This window comes from Equus przewalskii, chromosome 15 (assembly GCF_037783145.1).
Source record: "Equus przewalskii isolate Varuska chromosome 15, EquPr2, whole genome shotgun sequence".
NCBI lineage: Eukaryota > Metazoa > Chordata > Mammalia > Perissodactyla > Equidae > Equus > Equus przewalskii.
The window spans coordinates 69,479,738-69,502,152 of NC_091845.1; the positions used below are offsets into that span (position 1 = coordinate 69,479,738).

The following is a 22,415-nucleotide window of genomic DNA, read 5'->3' on the forward strand; positions in this document are numbered from 1 at the left end:
AGGCTGTCAATCAGGCAAGAGTCCTCTGAGCATAAACCAAAAGGCCAACAATTAGCAAAGAAGTTTGGAGGGGTGGGGGTAAAGAGTCCAGAGGTCCACAGGAACCAGTCGTTACCAGGCACTGAAGACATCAAAAATGTCAAATAACGGGGAAATGACTCAGGGAAATATTGCAACACCCAGGCTTAGCAGGGGGGCCAGGAGGGTGGGAGAGAAAAGGCAGGCTGGTTCTAATCAAAACCCATGAGAGAAAAATCACAAACTCAAACACAGTCCCTTCAGAACAGATTGACAATCACCAAGGCCAATCTGCCTGAGTTGAACAGAGCGTCAGAGGTGGCACCAAGGTACAGCCACCAGCTTCCTACACATTCTCATTCAAGGACCACTGTGAACTGTGGAACACACCATCCGACTATGGGAAGGAGGAAACTGAAATACCCAATTAAAGGGGAAAAAAACCTCCCCTTCACCCAGTCTAGCTGACTTGTGTAACTGCCTACGACACCCAAGCATGACGGCGCCTCTCTGAAAAATAACGGAAGGTTGCAAAGAATGTTCTCCACTCTCAGATGCAATTTAGGGTGATCTCCTTTTGCTCCCCTTTACTGCACCCCCCACTCACTCACATGCAAAACCTCCTAAATTAAAATGTCCCTTACGGTGCTCTGAATTCCAAAGACAGTGAGCTATGAATATGAATGCCTAACAGAACCTTCTTTCTTTCGAATGACTAACCCCATTATTTTAAGAAATACATCTTCTGACTGCTAAAATCCAATAGCAAATTCAAGTAATACGTCATACTATGGGGTGCTTCTAAAGATTCAGGTCATCAAAATGACTCACAAACAACCTTGAAAAGAAAAGAATTGTGAACCTGACAACACACTGTGTGAGGCATAGGAGAGAGACACGGAGAGAGAAAGAGAGAGAGCGAGCCGCTCATGCTGAATAGCACAATATATAATCATGTTACTTCAGAAACCCTTATTGCTTTGAAAATGCTGAGAGTATCATCTGAAAGTGCTTATTTTCATGTGATATTTGATTTACCTTCCAACCCACACAATTTATTGCAAACAGTTTAGTCTCATTACCATAATTTATATCAGAAAAAGCAACGTAGTTTATTATGGCTAGTCAAAATGTTAGAGATGGATGAGACAACCTCAGAGAGATGTCACGGGAAACAGAGGTCCAGAAATGTTCAACGACTGCTCCAAAGCCACAGAGGGAGGCAGGTAAGGGAAGAACTACGACTAAAATCCTGATCACCGAGATCTTCGTGCAGGCACTTTGCTCCATGCGAACATGCTTTTGCAGAGAGAGAACAAAAAAACTTCTTTAGAATAACTATGACTCATAGAATAATCTTTTTTCCTTAAGGAATCATTTCACAGTGCTGTATTAGAATTTAAACTCCCTTACATCCTAAAGGATTGAGTTTCAGTAGCTCCTCTGTGACCCTAGGCAGGTAACTTAATCACTCTGAGCCTTAGTTTCATCACTGGCTAAAACAGTGGTGATTCTGGTTAACTCCCAGTGTTGCCGTGAGGAACAAACATATGTGATATCGCCTGATCCAGGAATACTTCCAAAGTAGTGCTCAGGAAATATGCATTATCGTAAGGCTGAAGGAAATGGGGTTGGGCCACTTACACAGTGAGTGTGCTGAATTACTGCCTTTCCAATGACGTGAATGGTCAGCCAGGATCTCTGGCTGAAAGGAAGCAGTCATTAAAGTATGTATTCAATGTATTACTCCATTACAAGCAAGCATGTCATGTTTCTCCAAAGGCATCCTCCCATCCCTTCTCTGCTGTCTATTCCTGACTCTCAAGATCCAAACCTAGAAGACTGAAGGCAAAACATGTAGGATTGAAGGGGGCATATGGTCCTTCACTACAACCCTCAAAACATGGCCTTAAAGAAGGACCAGCAGGTGAAAGAGTAGAGACCATGGAGGCGACATCACCAAAAGTCACACAAACTAAATATCTCAGAACAATTTTCCATTTATCTCTCTCCCTTCTCCTTTTTCCCTACCCAGACCCAGGTCTGTCACTGCATACACCTCACCAAGACCTACCCATGCTACTTCCAAAATGTTTCTCACTGTATTAACTTATCGCCATTCCAACTGGCTAAATCTAGATTGTCTCATTCATTAGTCACTCAGTCTTTCACCCAGCAAATGCACCTCTTATATTCTAGGCTTGCTGGGGAGTACTAACCTGTGGGGAGACGGTTCATTGAAGAATACCCTTGGCCCCTGGGAAGATCCTTACTTTGATCACCACTTAACAGGTCTCCTGCCTTCCGTTCTTACCATTGTAATCCATCCTCTATGAAAGACCATTACTATTTTCCTACTCAGAAAAAAAAACGAACACCTAACTTCTTGAAATTCTCAGAATCCCATGCACATGCAAATGTCCATGTCTTTGGTGTTCCCATTTGACTAGACAACCCTTCTAACTGGGAAACTCCTTGTGACTTATAAGAAAAATATAGATTTGGCCATTCAGATGACCAAAATATATTTTTCATATATATTTGGTCTTTGTCCACAGTTCCTGGCTCACAGCTCCCAAAACCCTTGGAATTTCCTAAGTGTTGAGAGTGATAAATGTGTCTTTTGCTATGTTAATGAGGTGACTTTTGAAAAGCACCCAAGGATGGGGCCTGTTTGCCAGTGCAGACAGCCATGTAATTTGAGGATTGAAACTTTCAGTCCCACCCCATGATATCCAGGGAGGAGAGAGGGTCTGGAGATTGAGCTCAATCACAAATGGTCAGTAATTTAATCAATCATGCCTAAGTGATAAAGCCTCCATAAAAATCCAAAAAGACAAGGTTCGAAGAGCATCCAGGTTGGTGAACACGTGGAGATCTGGGGGAGAGTGGTCCATGTGGAGAGGGTACTGAAGCTCCAAATCCTTTCCCCATACCTTGCCTAATGCGTCTCTCCCATCTGGCTGTTCCTAAATTATATCCTTTTATAATAAACCATAATCTAGCAAGTAAAATGTACCTCTGAGTTCTGTGAGCCACTCTAGCAAATTAATCAAACCCAAAGAAGGAAGGGGTCGTGGGAACATCTGATTTATAGCCAGTTGGTCAGAAGCACAGGTAACAACCTAGACTTATGACTGGCATCTGAAGTCCAAGGAGTGGGTTGTTGGAACTTCCAATCTATAGCCAGTTGGTCAGAAGCACAGGTGATAACGTGGACTTGCAGCTGAGCACTCAACCTGTGGAATCTGATGCTATCTCCAGGTAGATACTGTCAGAATTGAGTTGAATTCTTGGACACTCTGTTGGCGTCTGAGAATTTCTTCTTGCTTCAGGGAAGCACCCCCACACCACACACATTGGAATTGGGCCCAGGAACACCCTTTACTCCTAGTCACTCCTCAAGGCGCTGTCGTTTTCTTAGCTCCCATAGCAGGTTGCTCATGCTTCCATTATGCCTATTCTCACAACACACATGGGTAGTTATTCTGTTTTATCCATTAGACTAGGGGGCCTCTCAAGACCAGAATTCTCCCTTTACTTTCTATTTCCCCAGTGACCAAGTGCTTAGTGCTTAGCAGGCACTCAGTCAAGGGTAGATGATGACACATCTTTCCCTCGGAATGTGTTACATGTTCCAACAACCACTCTGATGGCCAACTCTGACAGTTATAATCAGTCCATTGCTGTATTTTCACTCAGTATTTGATCTTCTCTCAGTTCCTCTGGGCCCAATTCTCATGCTATGAACAACAACGAAAAATGCGCTCAGATGCCCAGAGCAAAGTACAGACCAGTCTTTTGAGTGACAGCCACACAAGGAAGAGTACGTATTAGAGCTGTATCCCAAATATTCCCTCCTTCTCTTTCCATTCATCCAACAATGTTTATTGAGCACCTAACAGGTAGAAGGTGCTGTTCTAAGAAATTAAACATTTATACTTGAGTATCTAACCCATGGAGTCTTAGGCAAATGGATGAGCTTCTGGTGGGGAATGCATCTATGGAGCCCCTGAAACTGTAAAGAATTTGCAAGAATGTAAGACATTTTTCCTAGGAGACAGAATAGCTCTCGGCAGATTCTCGAAAGAGTCCCTAATTCAAAAGATCTAAGAATAATTATTCTAAACTCTGCTTGGAACAATGTACGTTTATACCTGAACAAGTTCCAAGGCTTTGCTAATTGTATATAAAAGGAATCCTTATTCTTTTAAAGGATGTCTCTTTTTTCCTACAGTATAATAAATTCTACGAGGATACAGGAGGCTGTGTTCTGGTTTTTTTCTTTCTCTTCACAGACCAGGAACAGTGCCCTGAACACAGTGAGGACTCCGTAACTTACCAATTATCTCAGAACACAGGTCTAAGGGGAAGCAAAATGACTTCTTAAAATGAAAGTGACCCAAAAATACAAATACAATTACCAAATATTCCTCACTTCCTTTTGCCCTTTCTAGTTCCTAAATGATATGAATATGCTTGATATGCATCATGTCAAAAAAATACTATGCCCTTGGGAATCACACCTAAGGAGCTGGGTTGCCGGCTCTCCTCTATAATTATTAGGCTGTGACCATAGACAAGTTGCTTGATCTCCATAGGCCTGTTTTCCACCTATAAAATGGACTTTCATTAGAATTCAGTGAGACAAGCCCAGCAGAGTGCCTGCCCCATAATAGATGCTTGTGGTCATAATTGGTGCTGCTCACCAAAGGTCTCTATTTCTTCCTTCTTCCAGGTAAACCTCCCTGCCATCTTCAAATTGGGTGCAGCCACATGACTTCCTTGGGCCAGTGAAACGGGAATAGGAGTCATCTGTTTCACTCCAAATGAAGCTTTAAGAGTCAGATGTGAGCTGCCATTTCCCAAGCTCTGGAGATGGCAGAAGCACACATTGAGGTGAGGCCTCAGCTGTCATGGGTCTCTGAGTAATTTCAGTGAGTGGAGACACACTCCCCGTACACACCAAGCTCAGCTGGGGCAAGAGCAAGAAATAAACTTCTCTTGTATCAAGTCACTGAGATTTGGGGCTTGTTACAGTGGAAAACTACAGTGTATTCTGACCACTGCTATGCTCAATAAGTATTAGTTCCTTTTCCCGATTAAGTTTCATTAGCTGTACATTTCCTAGCTGCATTTTTTTCTTAGAAAATGGTCTAATCTCAAAGTTCACTCTGACAAATAAAATGTTTATGTTTGTTTTCTTGATGGAGCATCGAGGCAAGGGGCATATAATTTATTATAATTTCTTAAAATTAAACTTTTATTTAAAGACAACTGGAGGTGATGAGGTGATCATCTTTCCCCATGCTGCACTTTCTGGATTATCCAGTGGTGCTGCTCTTTACTGCTTTCTCCTTTTCCAGAAATCAAAATCCAATTAGAATCAACAGCTTCACGTTAGAGTCAATTATCTGGCTAGATCACTTATCCAGAACTGTAAAGTTAAAGTTGTATGCGTTAGTAAATGTGCGTATAGGGGTTTATGAAGGGTTGTGGTTACCTCCCATTATTAATGTGGATAGAGGATGTGTGAAAATCATCAATTTGAGAAGGTAAGAGCATTTCCCAATTATCTCTTCCTTAACAAACTGCCCCCAAAATTAGTGGGTTAAAACAACAAACATTTTAATGTTCCTCATGGGTTTTATAGGTCAGGAATTTGGGAAGGGCTCTGCTGGGTGATTCTTCTGTTCCATGTGGCATAAAGCAGGCCACTCAGTGGTGTTTATCTGGTGAGGAGGCTGGTCTAAAGAGTCCAACATGGCTTCACTCACATGTCTGGCACCTTGGTGGGGATAGCTGGAAGGTGGGGCTCACCTGGTTCTGTTACATGAAGGACCTACTCCCACATGGCAGTCTCCAGGTGGTTGGATTTCTTACATGGTGGACCAAGGTTCCCAGAGAGAGTGTTCCAAGGCACAATCTGTAAGGCTTCTTAGGATGTAAACTTGGAAGTCCCAGAACATTGCTTCTGCTGAAATTTATTGATCAAAAAAGACCATATCTGGCTGAGATGGAAAGGAATTAGATTCCATGTCTCAATGGGAGGACCAGCAAAGCATTTGTAATCATATTTATTGTGCCATGGAACAGCAACCTCTTGACTGCTTCTCTGATTTTCTAAGACATCATTGGATTCAAAACCCCCAGTCACTACATTAAGCTTTGATGAGCAAACAGCCCTTACAAGTTTAAATGCCTTCCTTTTTTAGGCCACAGAGGGTTATCTGGATTCATTTACTAAAACCCTCCTATGCTATAGATTTCTTTGTCCCTCCAAATGCATACTCCACCCTCTGCTCCCTTGGTGGATTGCCTGGAAATCTGAGCTGTATTGGCTACATCAGTGGTTCCCTTGCCCTCTGGTTCCTTGCTAGATGCAGTCAATGGGAGGCACTGGCAGGGGAGTGAAAAGCAAGAGAGTGAGCATTATTCCCCAGCCTCCTTCCTTCTGGAGCACTGTGGTTGGTCATGTTCCTCTAGCTGAGCTAAAGTCGAAGCTCCTAACAGACATCTCCCTGTACAATGGCAGGTATTTTCTATAGTCCCAGTAACCTCTCTCACTCCTTGTCCCCTCAAGCCTCAGAGTATACAGCAGCTTCAAGATAAATAAAAATAAAACACATTCAGGCTTTATTAAAACAATTCAAAATTGACTATTTGAAGCCTCTTTGGAGTAGTGTTGAGTAAAAGTATACTCTTAGATTAGTTTTTTCTTTTAACATCAAAATATTTTTCATGAGAAATCAATGAGGAAATTACTATTGAATTTACTTCTTGAATTGACCTTATGTCCAAAAGCAACAGCAACAAAAAGTTGATCATCAGCAGACTAGAAGATCTGAAATACTTCCTCACTTGGACTAGAAGATAGAAAATATTCCCTCAGGTAGACTACAGACCTGAAATATCTTGCAAAGTAATCCCCAAAATTCAATTTTTACTGTTTGATTCAATTTAACTTATCAAACATTTATGAAGCACTATCTGCTGAGCACACAGTGAAAACACTTACTTACCTCCCTCCCACTAGCCTGTGGACTCCTCACGGTGCAGGATGGGCTCTTGTTTGCCTCTGTGCCCCCCTCACTTAGTTCTGTGCCTGGCCCTTGGCAGATGCTTAGTGAATGTTTGTGGAATAAATGGATAGATAAAGAAATGGATGAGAGAATGGCAAAGCACATATACTTAAGAGAAGAAAATACACATGATAGCAAAAGGTCAGAATTGGGATTAATGAAACTTCCTATCTTCCTATCCTAGGGAGAAAAAGAAAAGGAAAATACAAAACAAAAAGAAATGTCCATCCTCTGAGAGACAGTAAACACCATTCTCTCACAGGCTTTGAAGTCAATGGAAAGACTAAGGGTTATACATCAACACTCCCTTGGCACACAAAGCTCTCACTGCCGCCAATAAGCATACACTCCAGTATGATAGAAAAGTCTATAGCTCTCTGCCTGGTGAATTCCCCAAGTTTGGTTGGCTAACTCAGAGCCTCATCATAGAATTTAGAATCAGAGTTTCTTTGTCTGAGGTAAAGTAAGTACATAGAGCTAGAACAAATGCCAATCCCCAGCGACCTTTGGTTCCCTTTTAAATAAGTAGATGGCATTATTTAGGACATAGAATGCTAGTCTTTCCTGTTGGAATTCCACAAGAGAAACACTGCTCCCCACAGGAAGCTGCTGCTGTCATGGGACAAAGGATGCCCCTCACCTCTGAGCAGAATCTTCAAACAGTGTCAGAGGGCTAAGAGGTCATTCCTACAGCTGAGACCAGGACCTAGAAGAGGATGACAATGGATAATAGGCCAAATGGTACAGAGGACTCATACCATGAACAGTTCTACTTTTGAAGATAGCTCTAAACTAAGCAGGTCACCTGGGTTCTCATCCTGTCTTTGTCCCTCCCTCCCCAGGTTACCTTGGGCAAGCCACTCATGTTTTAGGGTTCTGTTTCCTCCTCCATATATGTGACAGAGAGGAGGGGGGGTTTGGACCAGATGCTCCCAATAGACTCGTCTCAGATCTACCATCTGAGATAATAGGTTACAAAGAAAGCCTGGCAATAAAGCACTAATTTTATGGGTTTTACTCAATCTTTCCCCGAACTCTCAGCCTTCTCATATACTTTTTAAAAAGAGAATTAGAAAACAACAAAGATCTACAACTCAGGTTAAGTCCCAACTTCTTCCTCAACACAGGCACACACCATCCCTAACTCATCGTTTGGCTCCAAAACTCCAACTGGTTATGATAGCAGAGTGTGATTTAGCACAAACTCTCAGTGTTTCTAGGGACTTGGAGAAGAGTCATTTCACACAACTGATGAGCGGTATCACAGCCACCTTAAAAGCTACCAAAACCTGAGTTTAGGAGAAGAAAAGAAAGGTTGGAGATTATCAGATGTGTTCAAGAAGATTTTTAGGAGATCTCAAAAGAACTCGTGTGATTTCAAAGTTCTACCCAAGCTCTGTTCTATGGACTTTGTTATTTTTCTTCTCCCCAGAGCTCATCTAAGTGCAGGATGGAAAAAAGTGTCAATTTTTCCCCAAGAATTAAATGTAATAATAGTAATTGAAGTAAGTAATGATGATGATGAATGATGATATCTGATATTTATAAGAGCTGCTAGTATGAACCAGGCACAATTCTAATCGCTTTACATATATCAATTAATTTATTCTTCAGTCCAACCATAAATGATAGAAACTATTATCATCCCTACTGGCAGACAAGAAAGCTGAGAATTAAAAAGTTTAAGTCATTTTCTCAAAGTCTCCTAGCCAGTGAGTGGCAGAGCTGGTATGCAAACCCAGGCAATTTGATTCCAGAGTCAATGCTTTCAATCCAGGGTACCGAATGACTTCTCCCCATATGGGAATCTATTCCAAAGAAATCTGGAGGGAATGTTTTGACTGGTTCTAAGAGTAGAGGAATGAGTGTGAATGTTTATCTCTAAGGTCAATTTAATCTGCATATCTATTTAACAATTACCTGGGAAGAGCAGAGATGTCAAAAGTACTTATCTTGTCAGAAGAAACTGGTTCACCAAGCATAACATTGATTTTTTACCCTAAGAATTCAGCATAGATTAGCAAGGTGCCAAGCCATAAAAAGTGCATTCTCTGGGCTCTTTACCCTGACTACTGGAAATATGTTATTGCAAACTACAGGGCCAGACCAGTTGCTTTGAATTACCATGGCAACCAGAATCAGTGGAGATGCCCCATGTAAACAGACAGGGGAAGGGTTGCCATTAAAATCCTGTTTGTGGTAGAAAGCGGGTATTTGGAAAGAATCTGTCCTGCGGGAGATCTTTCACTTTAGGAAGAAAAATAACCTTGGTTTTGTCAGAACTTTCTGTTCTCAAATCTTCTTAGTCTCCTTTTCCTTTTTTCTCCCTGGAAGAGAGTCCTTATCTTCTGCTTCCCTTCACAGCTATATGTAAAATCTATTGTGCGTACATATGTATGTACATATATGTGTATATGCCCACATTTATGCACATACACACATATATGTGCTTTATGTACATACACATATACAGTAAATGCACATGTATATACACATATAACATGCACATTCAAACACATCTATCGCACACATATGCATATATACTGACTTCTCAACTTCTCACCATGGCACTCTCAGCTCAGCATTCTGACAGATGACTTGTTTGTCTGGAAGCAGATTCAGCTAAGAAAAGACACCAAGCAGCAACTTCTGTTCCCTGCCTCTAATGAGAAAAGGGCCAACTCGGATGTGATGATTCATTAAGGTCATCACTGGCAGAAAAAAAGTCTCTGCTTGCTGGCTTCTCCCCGGCCCATGCGATGTCAACAGGGCCAGGCGTGTATGCCCATTGTTTCTCCATCACCTCAGCCTCTTCAAAAGGAATGCGAGAGAGAGAAAGACAGAGAGCCATATATTTTTTCCCAAAGATTACATCATTAATTTTTAGCAATGGTTTTGAAACTATGATCAAATTGAGATTGGGGCCTTTGAGAAGTTGGCAAAATCTCTCTTGCAAGACGAACTGCCTGTCAAATTTTAACTAGGTTCTGGGGGTTGAATGAGATGGTGCTTAAATGCCCCTTTCAACTCTGAATCTACAAGTCAGGAGAACCCAGTCAAGGTCATGAGAAATAACAACAACAAGAAAGTCAGCCTGCAGGAAATACAGAGACAAACACGTAGGTTTCCTTGGTGTAGGAGCAAAAGCCCTGGGTGGTGAGTTAGGAGGTTCTGTCCCTCACTGGAGTAAGTGACCCAGCATGAGACTGACTTTCCCTCAACGCCCAGTCTCTCCACGTTGAGAATGAGGGGTTGGGTTCATGTACACCATGGTTTCTCCCATTGCTACCAGCCTAGGCTTCCGAGCTATGACAAGCCTGGGTGCTGCTGGCGCCAACCTCTTCAGCTCAGTTTGTCTCCTACACAGGGAAATCTACCCAGGTTTCTTCCACGGGCCCAGAATGCCTTCAGCCTAGCAGTAAACACCCTGACATCTACACCCATAGAGAGCAAAGGCAAGGTAACCTGAAAAGAATGAGGTGGCTCCATACCTGTCAATATCCTACAGTATTTTAGAAAGTGAGGAAATCAGGGTGCAGAACTGCATGTTCTTAGTGCTTCTGTTTGTGTATACAAGTAGTCGTTATGAACATATATCTGCATCCATAAACATTTATGGCGAGGATGCACAGAACCTATCCGGCAAATACATACCAGGTTATGAGGAAATGGCATAAAATAAGTATAATCATTACAGCATGGATTGTAACAGCCAAAATGAATGAATGAACACATGAAATAATTGAAATGCCCACTGATAAGGGGCAGGTAAAACAGATTATAGCTTATCCATACTCTGCAGCTGCAACAAAGAATGAAGTACACTTGTGGATGTTGATATAAAAAGAACTCTAAGATACATTATTAGGTTAAAGAAAATCTTAATAAGCTGTCACTATCAGTCTTTTTAAAAAAGGGAATGATCTTTCATTCCACTCTCTCCCCTGTGTCCTCTTCTATATAACATTCAATCCTTGGTCTTTCTAGAAGAGTCACAAGTAACTCTAATCTATAGGAAAAAAGCTCTTGAGAGTTCAAAATACGCAGTAAATTCTTAGAATTTCAAAGTCTTCCACCTCAATAGTTGCCCAGCTGTAATTTGTTCAGCAATTCAAAACCAATACCTTGTATACAAGAAGAATTTAATTCACACAGTGGTAGACATGCTGAGGGCAAATACACTTTCCATCCCCCATATCTAACACGATCATTCCTTGGATTTGAGAACAAGGGAGAATGAAATTATACAGGCATTCGCCATGGATTCTTTTCCTTCATGTCTGAGAAGCCAAGGAAATATTCCGGGATGTCAGAGATGCTGATATCAACACTGTTTTCCAGGAGGAAACGGAGCAAAGCAGTTGCAGCCCCATTCTCCATTGAAGACAAGAGCTGCGCAGACTCCTTGGGACCAGCTGATTGACATCAATGTGTCTAATGTGTCTCACGAGAGTCACTGTGTCTTCAGGCCACAAATTACTGAATTTGGAAAATTACTTATTTGAAAAATAAAAGTAATGATGCAGTTAAAGATACTAGGAAATAACTGTCTCATCTTTTCCTCCTTTAAGAAGGTTTTGTTTACTCAAGTCAACATTATCTATCACTTCAGCAGAAGCATCTGGGAAAGAAGGCTGAGGTCGAGAGTCTGGGGTGGGAGGGAGATTTATTTTTATGACATTTAACGTTTTTTAATACTATGACCATGATTTACTTTTCCAATCAGAACAAAAGGTTTGGGTCATATAAAAACAAGCAAACAAAAAAACTCAATAATGACAACGGAAAGCTTTGACAAAGTTCACCCAAGCAATTTTCCCTTCAAGAGATGAACCTGTGTGTGGCAATGTGGGTCTGAGACTCTGTAAGATAAAGAAGTGTTTTGGTTGGTTTTTGTTTTTTCTTTTTAAAGACAGTACAGAAGGAAAAGTAGGAGAGGAGAAGAAAAGAAGAAAAAAGAGAAAAAAATTCTCTCCCCAAAGTAGTCTCCTAAGATGAATGTCAGAAATTATGCCTAGCATCAGGCTGCAAAATACCCAGGAGGAAAGTAATTAAGGGAATCTCAGGGGGGAAAAAATCATACAAATGATCGAGGAAATTACTTCTGAGTTAGAGCTGAAGGAAATGACCTGGTTTTATAATGGCTGGCGAAGGATTTGGCAACTGGCTTCTAAATATCTGAAAGGAATAAACATCCAACACTAAAAAATTAATAGGTAATAAAGGAAAAACATTATAATTCTTGATAAGCCCACTTTTAGGTGAAAGTTACTTCATTCTTTTCCCCAACAGTCTTTAAAGATGCAAATCAAATATGAACGAATTCTGTCCAGCAACAATATTCAAGTATCCAGGAGTTAAAGGGGTCAAGTTAAGAAGACACAGTGAGAGAGGTACAAAGACCAGAATCTCCTGTTGTATACGAGAGTCTGACAGCAGCAGAGAATGAATGAAAAGTGACACTTTCACCCAAAGTTGTAATTCAATTGTTTAATAAGTAGATCAAGTCACTGGAAAGAAATCTTTACCACACAAGCTGATGTTCAAGCAAGACACCATTTGGTTGTTACAGTAACAAATGAGATACAGTAATAATTGGCCATCACACCTTTTCCTTTCATGGCTGTGAAAAGTAGCACAAGCTAAGAGAAGCTCACACCTCATCCAGGACCTGCAATTAAAGTGACATCCATGCTGAAAATCTAGTAAATTTATGTGTGACAATAAATCACTCAAGGAAGAAGCTACCATACAATCCAACTATCCCACTACTGGGTATTTATCCCAAGAACATGAAATCAATAATTCAGAGATCTGTGCACCCCTATGTTCACTGCAGCATTATTCACAATAGACAAAACATGGAAGCAACCCAAATGCCCATCAACTGATGAATAGATAAAGGAGATGCAGTGCAGATATAGATATAGATATAGATATAGATATAGATAATAGATATAGATATAGATATAGATATATACACTATGGAATGCTACTCAGCCATAAAAAAGACAAAATCATCCCATTTGCAACAACATGGATGGACCTTGAGGGTATTATGTTAAGTGCAATAAGCCAGATAAAGACATACACTGCATGGTTTCACTCACATGTGGAAGATAAACACATGGATAGAGAGAACAGATTAGTGGTTACCAGAGGGGAAAGAGATGGGGGGTGGGCCAAAGGTATAAAGGGGCACATAAGTGTGGTGACGGAAAAACACTGGACTATTGGTGGTGAGCACGAGGCAATCTATTCAGAAACTGATATGTAATAATGGACACCTGAAATTACACAATGTTATAAACCAATGGGACCTCCATAAAATAATTGAAAAAAAAAGTAATTTCCCGGCTAGAATAAACTTTCTCAAGTTGGAAAAAAAAAAGAAAAAGAAATTACCTCTTCCCCACCTCGCCACCTACCACACCCGTCAAACACACACACACACAGAGAAAGCAATGCTACACTATTTAGTTTCAAGCATCTCCTCCAGATGGTTCTTTAAAATGTCTATCATATGACCACTGAATGCTCTGGAAACTTGCAACATTGACATCTCTTAGCTTCATTTACCAATGTAACTTATGAGATAAATTCTCTTACCACTAAGACTTTATCCATTCAGATCTCTTAACAGATGAGAAATTTTAAACTAGAGAAATATCTTACATATATAATGTAATTTAGTGAAAACGCTAGCAAAGATATAGATTGTCATAGAGATAAGTTAATGAAAATACCAGAAATCAGAAGGGTCCAGTCAAGCTACAGTTATTCATTGCACACCTATGCACTGGATGAAAACACACGCACGTCCTTCAAGTTGCAAAAATGAAGCGCTAGATTTAGAAACTGAAGTCACAGAAAAGAAGGATTGGTTTCCCAAATATAATTATTATATGCTGAATTATTATAAACAACTTCTTATCCTCTTTACCACGATCAGAGTTTATGGTTAAAGAGGATCATAATTACCCCTTTATTTATGTATTTCATTGTTGGGATCATTGGTGGTACATTACTAGTATCTGCTTGTATGAGATTTTCGTTTGTTTTTATGTAAAAAAAAATTCATATTGATAGAAAAAAGAGAAAAGACCAAGACTTATTTTCATACATCATGCATATATATCTAATACTCATTTTTAAAGTTCTAAATATGCAATAAATTCTTGGCATTCCAAAGTCTTCCACCTAAATATTTACCCAGTTATAATTTGTTCAGTACAGTGGTCCTCCCTTATCGGCACGGTTTCACTTCCCACAGTTTGTTACCCATGGTCAACAGCAGTCCAAAAATATTAAACAGAAAATTCCAGAAATAAACAATTCGTAAGTTTTAAATTTAACACCATTCTGAGCAGCGTGCTGAAATCTTGCGCTGTCCTGCTCCATCCCGCCCAGGACATGAACTACCTCTTCGTCCAGCATATCCACGCTGTATACGCCACCCACTCCATAGTCACTTAGTAGCCGTCTCTATTACCAGATCGACTGTCGGGTGTTGAAGTGCTTGTGTTCAAGCAACCCTTATTTTACTTAATAATGGCCCCCAAGTGCAAGAGTAGCGATGCTGGCAATTCGGATATGCCAAAGAGAAGCTGTAAAGTGCCTTCTTCAAGTGAAAAGGTGAAACTTCTCAACTTAATAAGGAAAGAAAAAAAATCATATGCTGAGGTTGATAAGATCTTTGGTAAATTTTATTACAGTGTATTGTTATAATTGTTCTATTTTATTATTTGTTATTGTTGTTAGTCTTTTACTATGCCTAATTTATAAATTAAACTTGGTCATAGGTGTGTATGTATAGGAAAAAACACAGTGTACATAGGATTGGGTACTATCTGCTGTTTCAGGCCCCCGCTGGGGCATCTTGGAACGTTTCCCCCACAGATAAGGGGGCTCTACTGCAGCTCAAAACCGTTACCCTATATATGAGCAGAACTTAATTCATACAGCGGTAGGTATGTTGAGGGCAAAGAAACCTTCCATTCCTCAAATCTCACATGATCATTCCTTGGATTTGAGAAGAAGGAAGAATTTGCCATCAATTCTTTTCCTTCACCTCTAAGAAGCCAAGGAAATATTCGAGGAGTCAGAGATGCTGACATCAACACTGTTTTCCAGGAGGAAACTGAACAAAGCAGTTGAAGCCACACTCTCCATTGATGACAAGGGCTGCACAGAATCCTTGGAACCAGCCAATTTACATCAATGTGTCTAATGTGCCTCATTAGATTCGCTGTGTCTTTAGGCCACAAATTACTGCAGTAAAGTAGTCCCCAAGCCCTGCAGGGAATCCAGGAATGCTGCCAAAAGCAACCAGAAGCACCTTGCTCTGGTGGCTGATGGAAGACTTACCCACTCCTGTAAACCTCAGCATCGGAGACAACTCCCTTTCAAAGCACCGTTCCACGTGCTTCTCATCACATCGAGCAGGTAACTTACTCCTTTCAGTGGAGACTCAGGGAGTTTTTGCTCCTTTCAAAGGCCACGCAAATGGTAAGTGACTGAGCTAAGACCCACAAAGATCTTCTGACTCTCCATCCTGTGGTCCTTCCACTGAGCCATAATGACTCTAGATAAATCTGTGCTTTGTCGTACTAGAGCTAAATGGCTACAACAGTACTGTTTCCCATCCCCACAGGACGAAAAGTACAACTGCATAAGGGTTTTGTGTGTGGGCGCGATTTTAATCTACCAGAAGCAGTAATGTTTGTACACACAGAAAGAAATACATCATGAGACACTGAGAATATTAGACCTGGAACAAACCTTAGGAGATGAACTAATAATGCCCCTTTGACCATACTATCCTTCCTGTCTCACAGTAATTGAGCTAAACAAACTTCTGGTACTAGAAACTCTCCCATATGTAGCTACTGCGATTGAGTGTTTATCGAGCTGCCTGCCCATGTCTCTTTCTCCCTGCACTATTTCTACGCGTGTCAGCCCAACTTCTAACTGCCACCACCTACATCTCTGCTTGAGGGCTTTCCATGGTCACTGGATCCTGCTTTGCTCATACACATGGCAGGTTGTACCGCCGGGGAATTCAACTAATGACTGGCAGGGGTAGGTAGATTACCAACTCAGCTTCCTCCATCTACAAACGGAACACACCTGAAGTATATCTACTACATTGTTTCTCAGAGTTCTCCAGGAGGGTTAAGTTCCAATTGCTCAAAGTACAAATTTGCTTAATAATGCACCTTTTATTGGCTTCCATCTCTTCCCTGTCTCATGTCCCCACCCCCCCCACCCCAGTATTTCCTGGGACCACCTCCCAAACTATATGCACCCAAATCCTTGTCTCAGGATCTGCTCCAGAGAGACCTAACCTAAGACACTGAATAAAGTTTTACTACGTGTCAGGTTTGAAGCCTACTACATTGTCTGTTGCATCTTAACTAATCCTCGCAACAATCCCACAAAGTATTTTTTAGACTCATTTTACAGATGAGGAACATGAAACTTACAGACAGCATAACTTGCCCATGGTCACCCAGCTGGGAGTAGGAGAGCCATGATTCAAACACAGGTCTATCTGACTCCAAAGTCTTATTTTTAACCACTAAGAATCTTAGGTCCTATTGGTTCTGCTCCACAGGTTTACGTATCAAATGTCTGTAAAATATCTTGAATCACTCTGTAATCAGTGGCATTCAATGATCAGTAGAAACCAAATAAGAGAACTCCAAGAGAATACTCGATTCAATGACAAAAACACAGCAATGAATGCTGTCACTGATTTCTGCTGCCTCGTCCATGTACTGAGCAGAACACTGTGTATCATGGTCCAAGAGCAGACAATAATAATTACTGGAAGCATGATTCTAAGGATTTCCAACCAAGCTGGATAGAAGAAACATGGTAATCATGCCCATCTTTTTTTCTTTTTTTGTGGTGAGGAAGATGGGCTCTGAGCTAACATCTGTGCCAGTCCTCCTCTATTTTATATGTGGGACACTGCCACAGCACGACTTGATCAGCGGTGTGTAGGTCTGCACTTGGGATCCAAACCCCCAAACCCCGGGGTGCCGAAGTGGAGTACGTGAACTTAACCACTACACAACCAGGCCAGCCCCTTGCCCATCATTTTATACCCCCAAAGAAGTGGACACATTGTCAACATTACTTAAATGTATTATTAATTGCCATGTGGTAAGTTAGGGGTTGGCAAAAATGAAAGCTTGAAAGGATGAGTAGAACAACCACTTACAACAACTTTGACTAGATTAAGCTCTCCTCCTTAGCAGCATTTACCTATAGAAAGCGACTGATGGCAAACTAGCTTTCCAGGAAGAGATGGGAGAGGAAACAGAACCTGACTGATAGCGTTTGCTGATTTCTGTGGTGTAAATACTCCTATTACGGCCAATTTCAAGCTACCAATGTGTTGTCATTGAATGCATAGTTGGAAAGAGAAGCAGAAAACCTGCCTTCACAGGCCATCATTACCAGCTCCAGCACTCCACTGCTCTCGTGGGATGATGATAACAGAAAGCAAAAGGCTTAAATGTGTCTTCTCTAGGTTCCAGGGAAGGTGGGAGATGAGAAAAGTAGTAAACCGAGGAAGCAGGCAAAATCTGCTCTAAGTGAGATCTGCTCCACTGAGAGGTGATGACCTTTTCTCGGGCGGATTAGAGAGATGGGAGGAATTGTGCAGTATAGGGCTTAAGGAGATCTAGAGCAGTGGTTTTCAATTTGGGCTGCATATTAGGATCCCCTGAGGATTTTTTAAAAATCCTGATGCTGAGGCTTCACCCAAGGCCAACTAAATCAGAATCTCCGAGAGTGGTACCCAGGCATCAGTTGATATCAATGTGGAGTCGTTGGTGAGAATGAACACTCCATTGCAACACTTCTCACACTTGAACCTGCACACAGCTCACCTGGGTATTTTGTGAAAATGAAGATTCTTGAAAATATTAAGTAAAAAATAATGGATTTTATAAGCTCAAGAACATGAAAATCTAATAAGCTAATTAAAAGAGATAGAAGCAAGACTAGTTGTTACCTCTGAGAGAGTATTGACTGGAAAGAGGAAGGAAGAAACCCTCTTGGGTGCTAGAAATGTTCTACGTTTGATCTGGGAAGTGGTAAAAGAGCTAACACATGAAGTTGTACACTTAAATTTAGCACATTTTACACACAAGCTACTCCTCAACAATAAGATAATGGTACTAGGTGGCAAAAATGCAGAATCGCAGGCCGGCCAGGTGGTGCAGCGGTTAAGCGCACACGTTCCAATTCAGTGGCCCAGGGTTCGCTGGTTTGGATCCTAGGTGCAGACATGGCACTGCTTGGCAAGCCATGCTATGGTAGGCATCCTACATATAAAGTAGAGGAAGATGGGCATGGATGTTAGCTCAGGGCCAGTCTTCCTCAGCAAAAAGAGGAGGATTGGCAGCAGATGTTAGCTCAGGGCTAATCTTCCTCAAAAGAAAAGCAGAATCAGATTTTGTAGGCCTGGGAGGGTCCTGAGATTCTGGATTTGTAACAAGCTCCTGAGCAACGCTGATGTTGTTGGTCTGATCACACTTGGAGTCTGAAGGCTCTAGACTAGAGTCAGGGTGACTGACAAGCCAGCTTGCCCATGTTTACGCAGTGCCTATAGTGTGCCAGGCACAGGGCTGGGCCCAGTCAGTGCTGACGATTAGGCCCATGAATAAGCCTAAGGCATATGCTGCCCTTGAAGAAGTCACAGTCTACTGAGGTCAAACAATCAGGATAACAAATTCATTCACTGCTTAAAAATATTTCACGCGCTATCAGCAGGTGACACAGGCACGAGCAAGTCAGGGAAGGTGCCTGTAGCCGCTCCCCCAAAGTTCATAGATATTAGACCAGAAACTACACAAATATTTACTCAACTGAGATAAGTGCAATAAGAGCAGAGTGAAATTGAGTTGCCAAAAGAAGGCCAATGTGGCTGGAGAGAGAGGAGTGATGGTAAGTGGTAAGCATGAGTTTGCTGATCCGAGCAGGGACCAGAGAAAGCTTGAGAACGCGTTAAGGATTCTGGTCTTTATCTTAAGAGCAATGGGAAGCCTTTGAAAGGTTTTAAGTGGGGGGATGGCATAATCAGATTTGCATTTTTAAAAAGATCACTCTAACTGCAGTGTGGAGAACCAATTAGAGGGGGGCCAGAAAGAAGGCTAGTCCAGTAGACCAAAGGAGAGATGGTATTAGCTTGGACAAGAGGGACAGCTGTAGAGACAGAGAGGGACATAGTTTACAGTATTTGTGTGAGAACACGGACAGGTCTTGAGGATAGAAGACTATGGGGGTATCAAAGATGACTCTGAGATCACACTTTTGCACCTGGGGGTGTCATCCAAAAAGACAGAAAACACTGTCTTTACTGTTTCCATATTTTCCAGGCTTGCCAGAATAATCACAATTTCACGCAAATTTATTCTTTTCCAGTAAACATAGTTTACCCAAATATAAAACTTTTCCTAGAAATAATCCACAAATTAAAAAAAAGTTTGACAACAATCATATCTCTTTTCCTACAGTCCTCATAGCTCCCTTCCTACGTGAGGCAGATCCATGGATCACCATCACGCCAGGCCCACTTATGTCTCACTCTGGATATAAAGCCCTTAAAGCGCAACAATTGAATCCAAATTATCTTTCTCTTTGTGCTTCCTTTCCTTCTCCCCTTTAGCGCTCACAAACCAAAGCTGACTACTGTATATGGAGACCTACATTCAGGAAACTGCTGAGAACTGCGTGCTCTGCTGGCTTGCAGTGTGTTTAATTTACTTTGTGGAGTAATGTATTTTTTGGCCTGTGAAACAATGCAGGCTTTTTTCCAGCATTATTGAGGCACACTTGACAAACAAAAATTGTATATATTCAAGGTATACAACACGTGTTTAAAAAGTGCCTTCAGTGCCCGCCTGCCTGAGTGGCTGCAGGTGCCCCACAGAGGGTGGCAGATGATGCCCATGACCTCTGGGAGACAAGCAACAGACCTGGATACCTTACTGTGCATCGAGAGGAAAGAAAAACCTTTGAGGGGGTGGGGCGGGGTATTGAGATCAGATTCACCACCAAAACTTGGGAATTTAGAGTTGCCTGTGTTTTCTGTAGATCAGCTAAATGCCCCCAAAAGCACTCAGGCTTGTTTAAGGCTGTTTTGGAATAGAAAACATTAAGTTTTCAGCAATCACTGTGGGTGGGTCACCAGAGGCTTGGGTTACAAATGCACTATGTATTTAAAAACACATCCTGAGCTCCGACAATGGCCAAAATACAGTGCAAGTTTGGGGACTCACATCAAGAGTCTACCCTCAGGGAACTGCAATCTACCAGGGAGACAGATCTGGGAAGAACAAAAGATAATCCAAACAGAATTAAATTAGTGCTAAGAAGAGAGACAAATAATTTTTATGAAAAGTAGAGGAACGATATATTTTCTCTTGCTGGGGAGACGGGAAAGGTGTTATAAAGATAATAAAATTTGAGGTGGTAGTGGCTGAAAAATAAATACAATTTCACAAGGCAGAGAAAGTCTGTCCAGCCTAAGACAATATGGTGTCAAAAGCATCAAGAAGCAAAATTTGAGCCGGCCCTGATGGCCTCGCGGTTAAACTTCTATGCTCTCCATGCTTCGGCTGCCTGGGTTTGTTTCCCAGTTGTGGAACCACACCACCCATCTGTCAGTAGCCATGCTGTGGCAGCAGCTCACATAGAACAAGGAGAAGGACTTACAACTAGGATATAAGGCCATGCACAGGGCTTTGCAGAGAAAAAAAAAACAAAAAACGGGAAGATTGGCAACAGATGTTGGCTCAGGGCCAATCTTTCTCTGCAAAAAAATAAAAAAGCAAAATTGCATTTAGATTTTGGGAAACATGTGGCAGTCTGGTGTGAATGAAGTTCAGTTGCCCTGGAGTGGGTGGGATCAGAACCAAGCACAGAGGGCACAGAATCCTGGGCCAATGAGGCTGAAATGTAATGTGCAGGCTCTGGGAACCCATTGAAGATTCTGGGGCAGAGGATTGTTGGATGATGGGAACAATGCAAATACTGGATTATTGTGAATTTCTGGTCAAAGCGCTTATTCTCACCAGTTGAATTCTGATGCTCATGGTTTCACTGACAACTTTGCATATTAGAGAGACATTTAAAGTCATATATATTCATTTTTCATTATCATACAAGCCTCCATAGACTTACATGACCACAACTTCAAGAGATAAGATTTATCTATATTCAAGTTTCTTGAAGAAAAAACACAGTCAATAGGTTTTATTTTGTGAAAGAATAGTTTCAATATCTAAATTGTGATTGTGCATGCTATAGGGTTTTTTTCTCTAAAGATTTCTCAGGTAGTAGGCTGAGTTGAGTTTTGAGTTTCAACCAATTTTTTAGCAACTAAGTCCAAATGGTCATTATTGAATAAATGTTTTGTCTGTAGAATAAATGTAGTTTTAAGTTCTTTTTCTCTTTAAAATCCCCCAGCAAACACAATCACAATTGTACAAAGCTCTTCAAAGACATTTTCAATGAAATATGTAACAGAAACGTTACTTGACCTTACAACAATGTGATGAAAATGCAGAATGAAATATGGAAAGAGTTGAGCTTCTTTACTTTCTTTGATCTCTTATAGTAAAATAAATATCTGATTTGGAAATTTATACTTCAAAAATGGATTCGAATAATCACTAGTGTCCTTTTCTCTTTCTGTCCCAGTGTAATTTATCTGTCCAGGATATCCATTGATAATGATATAAAAGGGAGATAATGGAGGTTGAGAAGGTAATGGAGGATAAAGCACATGGCGGAGCTGGAAGAGGTCCTTTTGCGATGGCTCCGGAGGGGCGTAAGGAATTGCATTACTGTGTGTTAAGGAGATGGGTCCATACAAAGATGCTGTTCTCTTTCTCCTTACTGATGTGCAAGTACCACGGGTGCTGCTAAAGTTCTAAAGGAGGAACACATTTGCTGTTTCCTTTGCTGTGTGAAGCTAAGTAGATCGACACACGTTGCCTGGTTCAGATCCTTTTAAAAGGGTACAGGATACTTGTGACTTATTTCATGCTCAGCATCCTTTTGAAAAAGCAAAAGACGCTCAAAGAGAAATACTGTTAGTTAGAGCTACTCAAGTGTGGGTGCTTGAGCAGAAAACACTCCTGTTTTGTGTGCAGGAATGGCTAGAGATGTCACAGCTCAGAGAGGGGTGAGCTGAAGTTCTGGCAATCACGGCATGACTTTGTCTGTTAAGTGGGGGTGTCTGGGTAAACTCCAACATCCTAAAGTGTGGCAGAAGCAGAAACAATACCCTTGGGT

At 41.3% G+C, this 22,415-nt stretch overlaps 1 protein-coding gene across 7 annotated transcripts in view; it reads right to left on the reverse strand.

Moving 5' to 3' along the window:
• The window catches only part of CPNE4 (copine 4), a 480,649-nt gene that overhangs the window by 395,810 nt on the left and 62,424 nt on the right, over nucleotides 1-22,415 (reverse strand). Inside the window, exon 1 of one of the 7 annotated variants that reach the window (XM_070577532.1) lies at nucleotides 7,041-7,532. The exons of the other annotated variants lie outside the window; for them this stretch is intronic. The gene's annotated coding sequence lies outside the window, so the exon portion shown is untranslated. Of the gene's footprint in view, nucleotides 1-7,040; nucleotides 7,533-22,415 lie in introns of those variants that run through there. 7 annotated transcript variants of the gene reach the window in all.